The following is a 9,757-nucleotide window of genomic DNA, read 5'->3' as shown; positions in this document are numbered from 1 at the left end:
CTCTTTCACGCATTCTCTCTCACACACTCTCTTTCACACACTGTCTCTTACACACAGACATACTCATTCTCTCACACACATGCACACAGATACACTCTCTCACACACACATACACACTCTCTCTCAAACACACATACACAATCCTTCTCACATACAGACACATTGTCACACACACACAGGCACACAGACACACTCTCTCACACACACATACACACAGATACACTCTCTCACACACACATACACACTCTCTCACACACAGACACACTCTCTCACACACAAAAACATACTCTCTCACACACACACCCTCACTCTCACACACATGCACACACAGACACATACTCCCACATAAACACGCACTTTTTCTCTCACGCACATACACACAGACACACAGAGATATACATGCATCCACTCTGTCACACACACAAACACGGGCAGTGTCTCTCTCTCACACACACACTCTCTCTCTCTCTCACACACACACACACACACACACACACACACACACACACACACACACACACACACACACACACACACACACACACACACACACACACACACACACACACACACAGCTGTAAAGGCATGGTTGAGGTATTGCTGGAGAAATGATTTCTCCGAGGACTGAACCCTGATCTCACATGATGACTGCTCCAGGGAGACAGACAGCAGCTACAGATGACCTGTTGGATCTTACTGTGCCCCACCTCTTGCATCGTCAGCGTTAGTCTGTTTGGGTGCCTGCTTTTCTAAAACGTCTCCAAGCAACAAGTGAGAATAGATTGATGAAAGTTTTCCCCCAAACCATGTTTCAGACACATGCTGCTGTTATTTTTCACTGATTGTTTAAAATGATCGGAATCTTCTGAAATGGGGAGTGGCTTCCATTTCAAATTACAACACCAGAGTGCCTCAGGGAATTGCATCTGTTCCTTTCTACCCTCTGCACTCTGTACCGCCAGATAGTTCTCCCTCAGTACCTCAGAAAGTGCTCTCTCAATACCTCAGAAAGTGCTCCCTCAATACCGAAGAAAGCACCACTTTATTGTGTTTAACACCCAAAACCCCTCAGACAGTAGCTCCACAAAACATTCACATCCTCAACATTTCAGGATGCAGCCCAGCTGCCCCCTCAGATTGCGTTCAAACCCCTTCAGAATGTAAGGACCCACATCCACCCCTGTCCAAGATTGGAGCCCAGGTCCCCAGAACATTACTTGTCTCTCTGGATTAATTTTAGAATTCCTACAGTGTAGAAGCAACCATTCCGTCCATTGGCTCCACACTGACTGTCTGAACAGTATCCCACCCAGACTCACATCCTCTACTCTATTCCTGTAATGCTGCATTTCCCATGGCATCTTTGGGCGGTGGAAGGAAACTGGATCATCTGGAGGGAACCCGCACAGATACAGAGAGAATGTGTAAACTCCACACAGACAGTCACCGGGAGTTAGAATCAAACCACTGAGGCACTGTGCTGTCCTCTCTCCTTGGATGCCATCTCATCTAACCTTTTACTAAGCAACCTACCATGTGAAACCTTCTCATCTGTCTCCTTGGTCATCCCTTCAAAAGCTCTATCAAGTTGGACACATCATTTCCACAAACAAAGCCAAACTGACCATCCCTAATCAATTCTTGCTTTTCCAAATGCATGTAAATTGTCTCTCAGAATGCCCTCCAACAGCTTACCCACCACTGCCATCAGGCTCACAGCTCCATAGTTCAATGCCTGTTCCTTGCAGCCTTACTTCAATAATGGCTCATCATTAATCACCCTCCAGTCTTCAGGCACCTCACCCGTTGCCACTGATTGGTCCATCTGACAAGGCCATCTCCATCCTTCTGTAACCTAAGGCTATCCTCCTCAGTATTTATCACCCAACCAATCTTCATATCATTCATGAACCCAATGATTAACCCTCCACCACTCAAATCTAAATCTTTTCTATCAACCACATCAGCAAGACCCCAACAGTGAGACATGAACGGACAGAGATTTCTAATTGGGCCATCACTGTCTGCTTCCTGCCACTCAGCATTCTGCACCAAATTCCTTGGATCTTGAGTTTTTATGTTCACTATCAGTTTCCAATATGGATCCTGATAAAAGCCTTACTGACCTCCAAGCAGGCGACAGGAAAGTATTGCCCTTATTTACACACCTGGTCACCTGCTTAAAAAGTGCAATCCCATTGGTCAGACCTGACCTCCCCTTAACACAACCATTCTGACTGGTCTTCATGAACTCCAGTCTCTTTAAATGCTGATTAATTCTATCTCCCAAAATTGCTTCCAACAGACGTCCCACCCACGATATTAGCCTGAGTGGCCTGTAGCTGTATGGCATATCCCATGCTTCTTCTTGAATAACAGCACCACATGGTCAGTCCGACGACACCTCTCCTGTGGCCAGAGGGGATTTGAAAATGATTGCAGGTGTACCTGCTATTTCCTACACCAATTCATTCGGTAAACTGAGATACATTTCCACCGTCTTTGGAGATTTATTGGGTTGTAAGAAGGCCAGCCCACTCAGAACCATCTCTCTCTCTATAGATGCTCATTCATTTAATTGAATCACAGAGCATCTTCACGATTTCATATCAACCCTGTCCCAATGAGCACCGACAAAATGCATCTATTCCCTGCAGCCTCTGGGTCCATGCACAAATTCTCACTGCGTTACACAACCTACTCTTTCTCTCATTATCAATTCACCCTTAATGTCACTGTAAAGTCCTTTCAGATTTTTATTTCCTCTCTTAGCACTCCTCGCTCCCAGGGAAATAGCCTGTGATACCATTTGGAGGAGTGTGGGATATCATTCTGGATGTGGATTAGCATTGGGAAGCTCAGAAATAAGGATCACATGACTGTGCTGAGTGTAGGGCAGTGGGATTCATTTGGGATGAGCACATGGAAGCTGAGGATAAACCTCAGCCCTGCAGCATGAAAATATCCCTTTGAGCTAGCAGGTCAGTCACGCGAAACGAAAACTTGATCCCTCGGAAAAGAGGGTGGTAACCAAATGAAGACGGTCTGTTTGTACACAGTCTCTGGAATCTGGACGTGGGAATCATTGCTGAGCAGGGTATGTAGGAAGCAGAGGCAGAAATGTACTGAACAATTTCAGATATTCCTCTTAGACCAAATACATGGGAGCAGAAATTTGGCCATTCAGCCCATCTGTTAGTGTAGCACTCACTCAGTACTGACTCTCTTACAATGCAGGTATTCCCCAGACTGATGCGCTGACAGTGCAGCGCTCCCTCAGTAATGACCCTCTGACAGTGCAGCGCTCCCTCAGTAATGACCCTCTGACCGTGTGGCACTCCCTCAGTGCTGACCTTCTAACAATGCAGAGCTCCCTCAGTACTGACCTTCTGACAGTGCAGCACTGCCCCCACATTGACCCTCTGACATTGCGGCAATCCTTCATTACTGACCCCATGACAGTGCAGCACTCCCTCAGTAATGACCCTCTGACAGTGCAGCATTTCCACAGTACTGACCCTCCGACAGTGCGGCACTCCCGCAGTGCTGACTCTGACAGTGCAGCCATGCCTCAAACGGATCCTCTGACAGTGCAGCACTCCCTCAGAACTTACCCTCTGACAGTGCGACACTTCCTCAGTACTGACCCTCTGACATTGCAGTGCTTCCTCTGTCCTGACCCTCTGACAGTGCATGCCTCCCTCAAACTGACCTTCTGACAGTGCAGCACTCCCTCTGTATTGACTGTCTGACCATGCGGCACTCCCTCAGTAATGACCCTCTGACAGTGCAGCACTCCCTCTGTATTGACCCCCTGACAGTGTGGCACTCCCTCAGTAATGACCCTCTGACAGTGCAGTGCTTCCTCCGTCCTAACCCTCAGGCAATGCTGCACTCCCTCCATACTGATCCACTGACAGTGCTGCACTCCCTCAGTTCTGACACTCTGACAGTGCAGCACTCCCTCAGAACTGACATGCTAACAGTGCAGCACTCCCTTGGTCCTGTACCCCTGACAGTGTGGCACTCCCTCGGTACTGACCCTTTGACAGTGCAGCACGCTCTCAGTACAGATCCTCTGGCAATACAGCAGGCCCTCAGTATTGACATTCCGACAGCGCGGTGATCCTCTGACAGTGCCACACTTGCTCAGTACTGAACCACTGACAGTGCGGCAATCCCTCAGTACTGACCCTCTGATAGTGCAGCACTCCTGCAGTACTGACCCTCTGACAGTGCAGCACACCCTCAGTGCTGATCCTCTGACAGTGCAGCACTCCCTCAGTACTGACCCTCTGACAGTGCAGCACTCCCTCAGTACTGACCCTCTGACAGTGCAGCACTCCCTCAGTGCTGATCCTCTGACAGTGCAGCACTCTCTCAGTACTGACCCTCTGACAGTGCATCACTCCCTCAGTACTGACCCTCTGACAGTGCAGCACACCCTCAGTACTGACCCTCTGACAGTGCAGCAATCCCTCAGTACTGACCCTCTGACAGTGCAGCACTCCCTCAGTACTGACTCTCTGACAGTGCAGCATTCCCTCAGTACTGACCCTCTCATAGTGCAGCACTTCCTCAGTACTGACCCTCTGACAGTGCTGCACTCCCTCAGTACTGACCCTCTGACAGTGCAGCACTCCCTCAGCACTGATCATTTGTCAGTCCAGCTGTCCCTCAGAAGTGAGCATCTGACACCACGTCATTCCCTCATTACTGACCCTCTGACGGTGCAGCACTCCTTCCATGCTGACAATGTGACAGTGCAGCACTCCCTTGGTCCTGCGCCCCAGACAGTGCAGCGATCTCTCTGTACTGACCCTCTGACAGTGCAGCACTCCCTCAGCACTGATCCTTTAACAGTCCAGTACTCCCTCAGAAGTGAGCCTCTGACACCACAGCAGTCCCTCAGTACTGACACTCTGACTCTTCAGCATTGTCTTTGTATTGCCATTTCTACAGTGGAGCACTCCCCCTGTACTGACCCTCTGACAGTGGAGCAGTCCCTCAGTACTGTCACTCTGACAGTGCAGCATTCCCTCAGTACTAACCCTCTGACAGTGCAGCATTCCCTCAGTACTGACCCTCTCACAGTGTAGCACTCCCTGAGTACTGAGCCTCTCACGGTGCAACGCTCCCTCAGTACTGACCCTCTGAAAGTGAAGCACTCCTCAGAGGTGACCCACTCACAGTGCAGCACTCTCTCGGTCTTGACTCTCTGACAGTGCAGCACTCCCTCAGTACTGACCCTCTGACAGTGCAGCACTCCCTCAGTACTGACCCTCTGACAGTGCAGCACTCTCACAATGCTGACCCTCTGATAGTGCAGCACTCCCTCAGTACTGACCCTCTGACAGTGCAACACTCTCTCTGTACTGACCCTTTGAAATAGCCCTCACTCAGAACTGACACTCTCACTGTGTAGCGCTCCCTCAGTACTGAACTTTTGAGAGTGCGTGCTCCCTCAGTGCTGACCCTCTGACAGTGCGGCATTCCCTCTGGACTGAACCTCTGACAGTGTGCTGCTCCCTCAGTACTGACCCTTTTGACAGTGCAGTACGCCTCAGAGATGGCTCTCTGGTAATGTAGCAGTCCCTCACTACTGACTGTCCGATAGTGCGGTGATCCCTCAGTACTCACCCTCTGGCAATGCAGCAGCCCCTCAGTACTGACCCTCTGACAGCGCAGTGATCCCTCAGTACTGACCCTCTGACAGCGCAGTGAACTCTCAGTACTGACCCTCTGACAGCGCAGTGATCCCTCAGTACTGACCCTCTGACAGCGCAGTGAACCCTCAGTACTGACCCTCTGACAGTGCGGCACTCCCTTGGTCCTGCACCCTTGACAGTGCAGCGATCACTCTGTACTGACCCCCCAACAGTGCAGCACTCCCTCAGCACTGATCCTTTCACACTGCAGCACTCCCTCAGAAGTGAGCCTCTAACGCCACAGCATTCCTTAGAACATAGAACATAGAACAATACAGCACAGAACAGGCCCTTCGGCCCACGATGTTGTGCCGAACTTCTATCCTAGATTAAGCACCCATCCATGTACCTATCCAAATGCCGCTTAAAGGTCGCCAATGAATCTGACTCTACCACTCCCACGGGCAGCGCATTCCATGCCCCCACCACTCTCTGGGTGAAGAACCCACCCCTGACATCTCCCCTATACCTTCCACCCTTCACCTTAAATTTATGTCCCCTTGTAACACTCTGTTGTACCCGAGGAAAAAGTTTCTGACTGTCTATTCTATCTATTCCTCTGATCATCTTATAAACCTCTATCAAGTCACCCCTCATCCTTCGCCGTTCCAACGAGAAAAGGCCGAGAACTCTCAACCTATCCTCGTACGACCTACTCTCCATTCCAGGCAACATCCTGGTAAATCTTCTCTGCACCCTCTCCAAAGCTTCCACATCTTTCCTAAAGTGAGGCGACCAGAACTGCACACAGTACTCCAAATGTGGCCTAACCAAAGTCCTGTACAGCTGCAACATCACTTCACGACTCTTGAATTCAATCCCTCTGCTAATGAACGATAATACTCCATAGGCCTTCTTACAAACTCTATCCACCTGAGTGGCAACCTTCAAAGATCTATGCACATAGACCCCAAGATCCCTCTGTTCCTCCACCTGACCAAGAACCCTACCATTAACCCTGTATTCCGCATTCTTATTTGTTCTTCCAAAATGGACAACTTCACACTTGGCAGGGTTGAACTCCATCTGCCACTCCTCAGCCCAGCTCTGCATCATATCTAAGTCCCTCTGCAGCCGACAACAGCCCTCCTCACTGTCCACAACTCCACCTATCTTTGTATCATCTGCAAATTTACTGACCCACCCTTCGACTCCCTCATCTAAGTCTTCTGTACTGACCCTCTGACTCTGCAGTACTCTCGCTGTTCTGACATTTCTACAGTGCAGCACTCCCTCAGTACTGACCCTGTGACTGTGCAGCACTCCCTCAGTACTGACGCTGTGACAGTGCAGCACTCCCTCAGTACTGACCCTGTGACAGTGCAGCACTCCCTCAGTACTGACCCGCTGACAGTGCAGCGCTCCCGCAATACTGACCCTCCGACAGTTTTGAATTCCCTGAGGACTGAACATCTGAAAGTGCAACACTCCCTCAGTACTGACCTGTGACAGTACTGATGCTCCAATAGTGCAACTTTCCCTCAGCACTGACCAATCCAACAGGGCAGCGCTCCCTCTGTACTGACCCTCCGACAGTATGGCACTTCCCTGACCCTCTGACAGGGCTGCATTCCCTCGTGACTGCCCCACCAACGCAGCACTCCCTTAGTACTGACCATCTGATACTGCAGCATTCCCTCAGTACTGACCCTCCGACAGAGCAGAACTCTCTCGGTGCTGATCCTCTGACAGTGTGGCACTGTCTCAATTCTGCACCTCTGATGGTGCAGCAATACCTCAGAATTGACCCTCTGACAGGGTAGTGTTCTCTCAGTACTGACCGTCTGATGGTGCAGTGCTCTCTCAGTACAGATCCTTTGACAGTGTCGCATTCCCTCTGGACTGAACATCTGACAGTGCACTGCCCCCTCAGTGCTGACCCTTTGAGAGTGTAGCACTACTCAGTACTGGCCCTCTGGCAATGCAGCAAACCCTCAATACTGACTCTCTGACCCACAGCGTGGTGCTCCCTCAGTACTAACCCCTTCACAGCGTGGTGTTCCCTCAGGACTGACTGTGACACAGAGCGCAGTGCTCCCTCAGTACTGACTGTCAGACACACAGCGTGGCACTCCCACAGTACTAACCCTCTCACAGTGTGGCACTCTGACAACATGCTGATCCCTTATTACTGACCCTAACAGAATAAGCACTTCCTCACTAATGACCCTCTCACTGCACAGCACTCCCACAGTACTGAACCTCTGACAGTGCAGCATCCCTCTGTACTGACCCTCTTAGAGTGCAGCACTCCCTCAGTACTGTTCCTACGACACTGCAGCACTCCCTCAGTACTGCCACTCTGACAGTGCAGCACTCCCCTAGTACTGACCCTCTGACACTGTGGTATTGCACGTATACTGACCCTCCCTTAGTGTGGCGCACCTTCATACTGAGTTTCAGACAGTGTGGTGCATCCTCTGATCATTCAGTACTCCCTCAGAACTGCCGCTCTAACAATGCAAATGCCCTTTGGCCCTGCGCCCCTGATGGTGCTGCAATCCCTCAGTACTGACCCTCTGACAATGCTGTGATCACTCAGTACTGACCTCTGACAGTGCAGCTCTCCCTCAGCACTGCTCCTTTGACACTGCAGCACTCCCTCAGAAATGACACTCTAACACAACAGTATTCACTCAATACTGACCCTCTGATTCTGCAGCACTCTCTTTGTACTGACATTTCTACAGTGCAGCATTTCCTCAGTACTGACCCTCCGACAATGTGGCACTCCCTCGGTACTGGCCCTCCAACAGAGCAGAACTCCCTCAGTACTGACACTCTGAGAGTGCGGCACTGCCTCATTCCTGCACTTCTGATAGTCCAGCAATGCCTCAGTACTGACCCTTTGGCAGTGTAGCACTCCCTCGGTACTGACCCTTTGGCAGTGCAGCACTCTCCCTGAACTAACCCTCTGAAACAGCACTCCCTCAGAACTGACACACTGACCATGTAGCGCTCCCTCAGTAATGACCCTTTGACAGTACATCACTCTCTCAGTACTGACCCTCTGGCAATGCAGCAGTCCATAGCGTGACGCTCCCTCAGTACTGACCCCCTCACAGCGTGGTGATCCCTCAGTACTAATCCCCTCAGAGTGCGGTGCTCCCTCAGTTCTAACCCTTTCACAGTGCAGCGCTCCCTCAGTAGTAACCCTCTCACAGTGCGACACTCTGACAGCATGGCCATCCATTCGTACTGACTCTCAGAGAGTGCACACTTCATCATTACTGACCCTCTCATTGCACAGCAATCCCTCTGTCCTGACTCTCTGACAATGTAGCACTCCCTCCACACTGATCCTCTGATAGTGATGCACTCCCTCAGTACTGACCCTCTGACAGTGTGGAAGTGGCCCTATACTGACCCTCCGACAGTGTGGCAATCCCTCAGTACTGACCTTCCAACAATGCAGCGCACCCTCAGTACTGGCCCTCTGACAGTGTGGCTCAATCTCAGGACAAAACCTCTGACAGTACAGCACTCAGTCAGAACTGACACTCTGGCAGTACAGCACTCCCTCAGGTTTGACTCATTGACAGTGTCGTACTCGTTCAGTACTGACCCATCGACAGTATAGCACTCCCTGAGTTACTGACCCTCTGCCTCGATCCTGCACCTCTGATAGTCCAGCAGTGCCTCAGTACTGAAGATCTGACAGTGTAGCACTCTCTCTGTACTGACCCTCTGACAGTGCAGCACTCCCTCAGTCCTGACCCTCTGGCAATGAGGCATCCCCCAATATTGATCCTCTGATGGTGCAATGTTCTCTTAGTTCAGATCCACTGATAGTGTGGCTTGCCGTCTAGACTGAACCTCTGACAGTGTGGTGCTCCCTCAGTACTGACTGTCTGACAGTGCAGCAGCCCTCAGTACTGACCCTCTGACAGTGCAGCACTCCCTCAGTACTGACCGTCTGACAGTGCAGCACTCCCTCAGTACTGACCCTCTGACAGTGTGGTGCTCCCTCAGTACTGACTGTCTGACAGTGCAGCAGCCCTCAGTACTGACCCTCTGACAGTGCAGCACTCCCTCAGTACTGACCGTCT

Source organism: Chiloscyllium punctatum, chromosome 34 (assembly GCF_047496795.1).
Source record: "Chiloscyllium punctatum isolate Juve2018m chromosome 34, sChiPun1.3, whole genome shotgun sequence".
Lineage (NCBI taxonomy): Eukaryota > Metazoa > Chordata > Chondrichthyes > Orectolobiformes > Hemiscylliidae > Chiloscyllium > Chiloscyllium punctatum.
Note: the sequence above shows the minus strand (reverse complement) of the source record.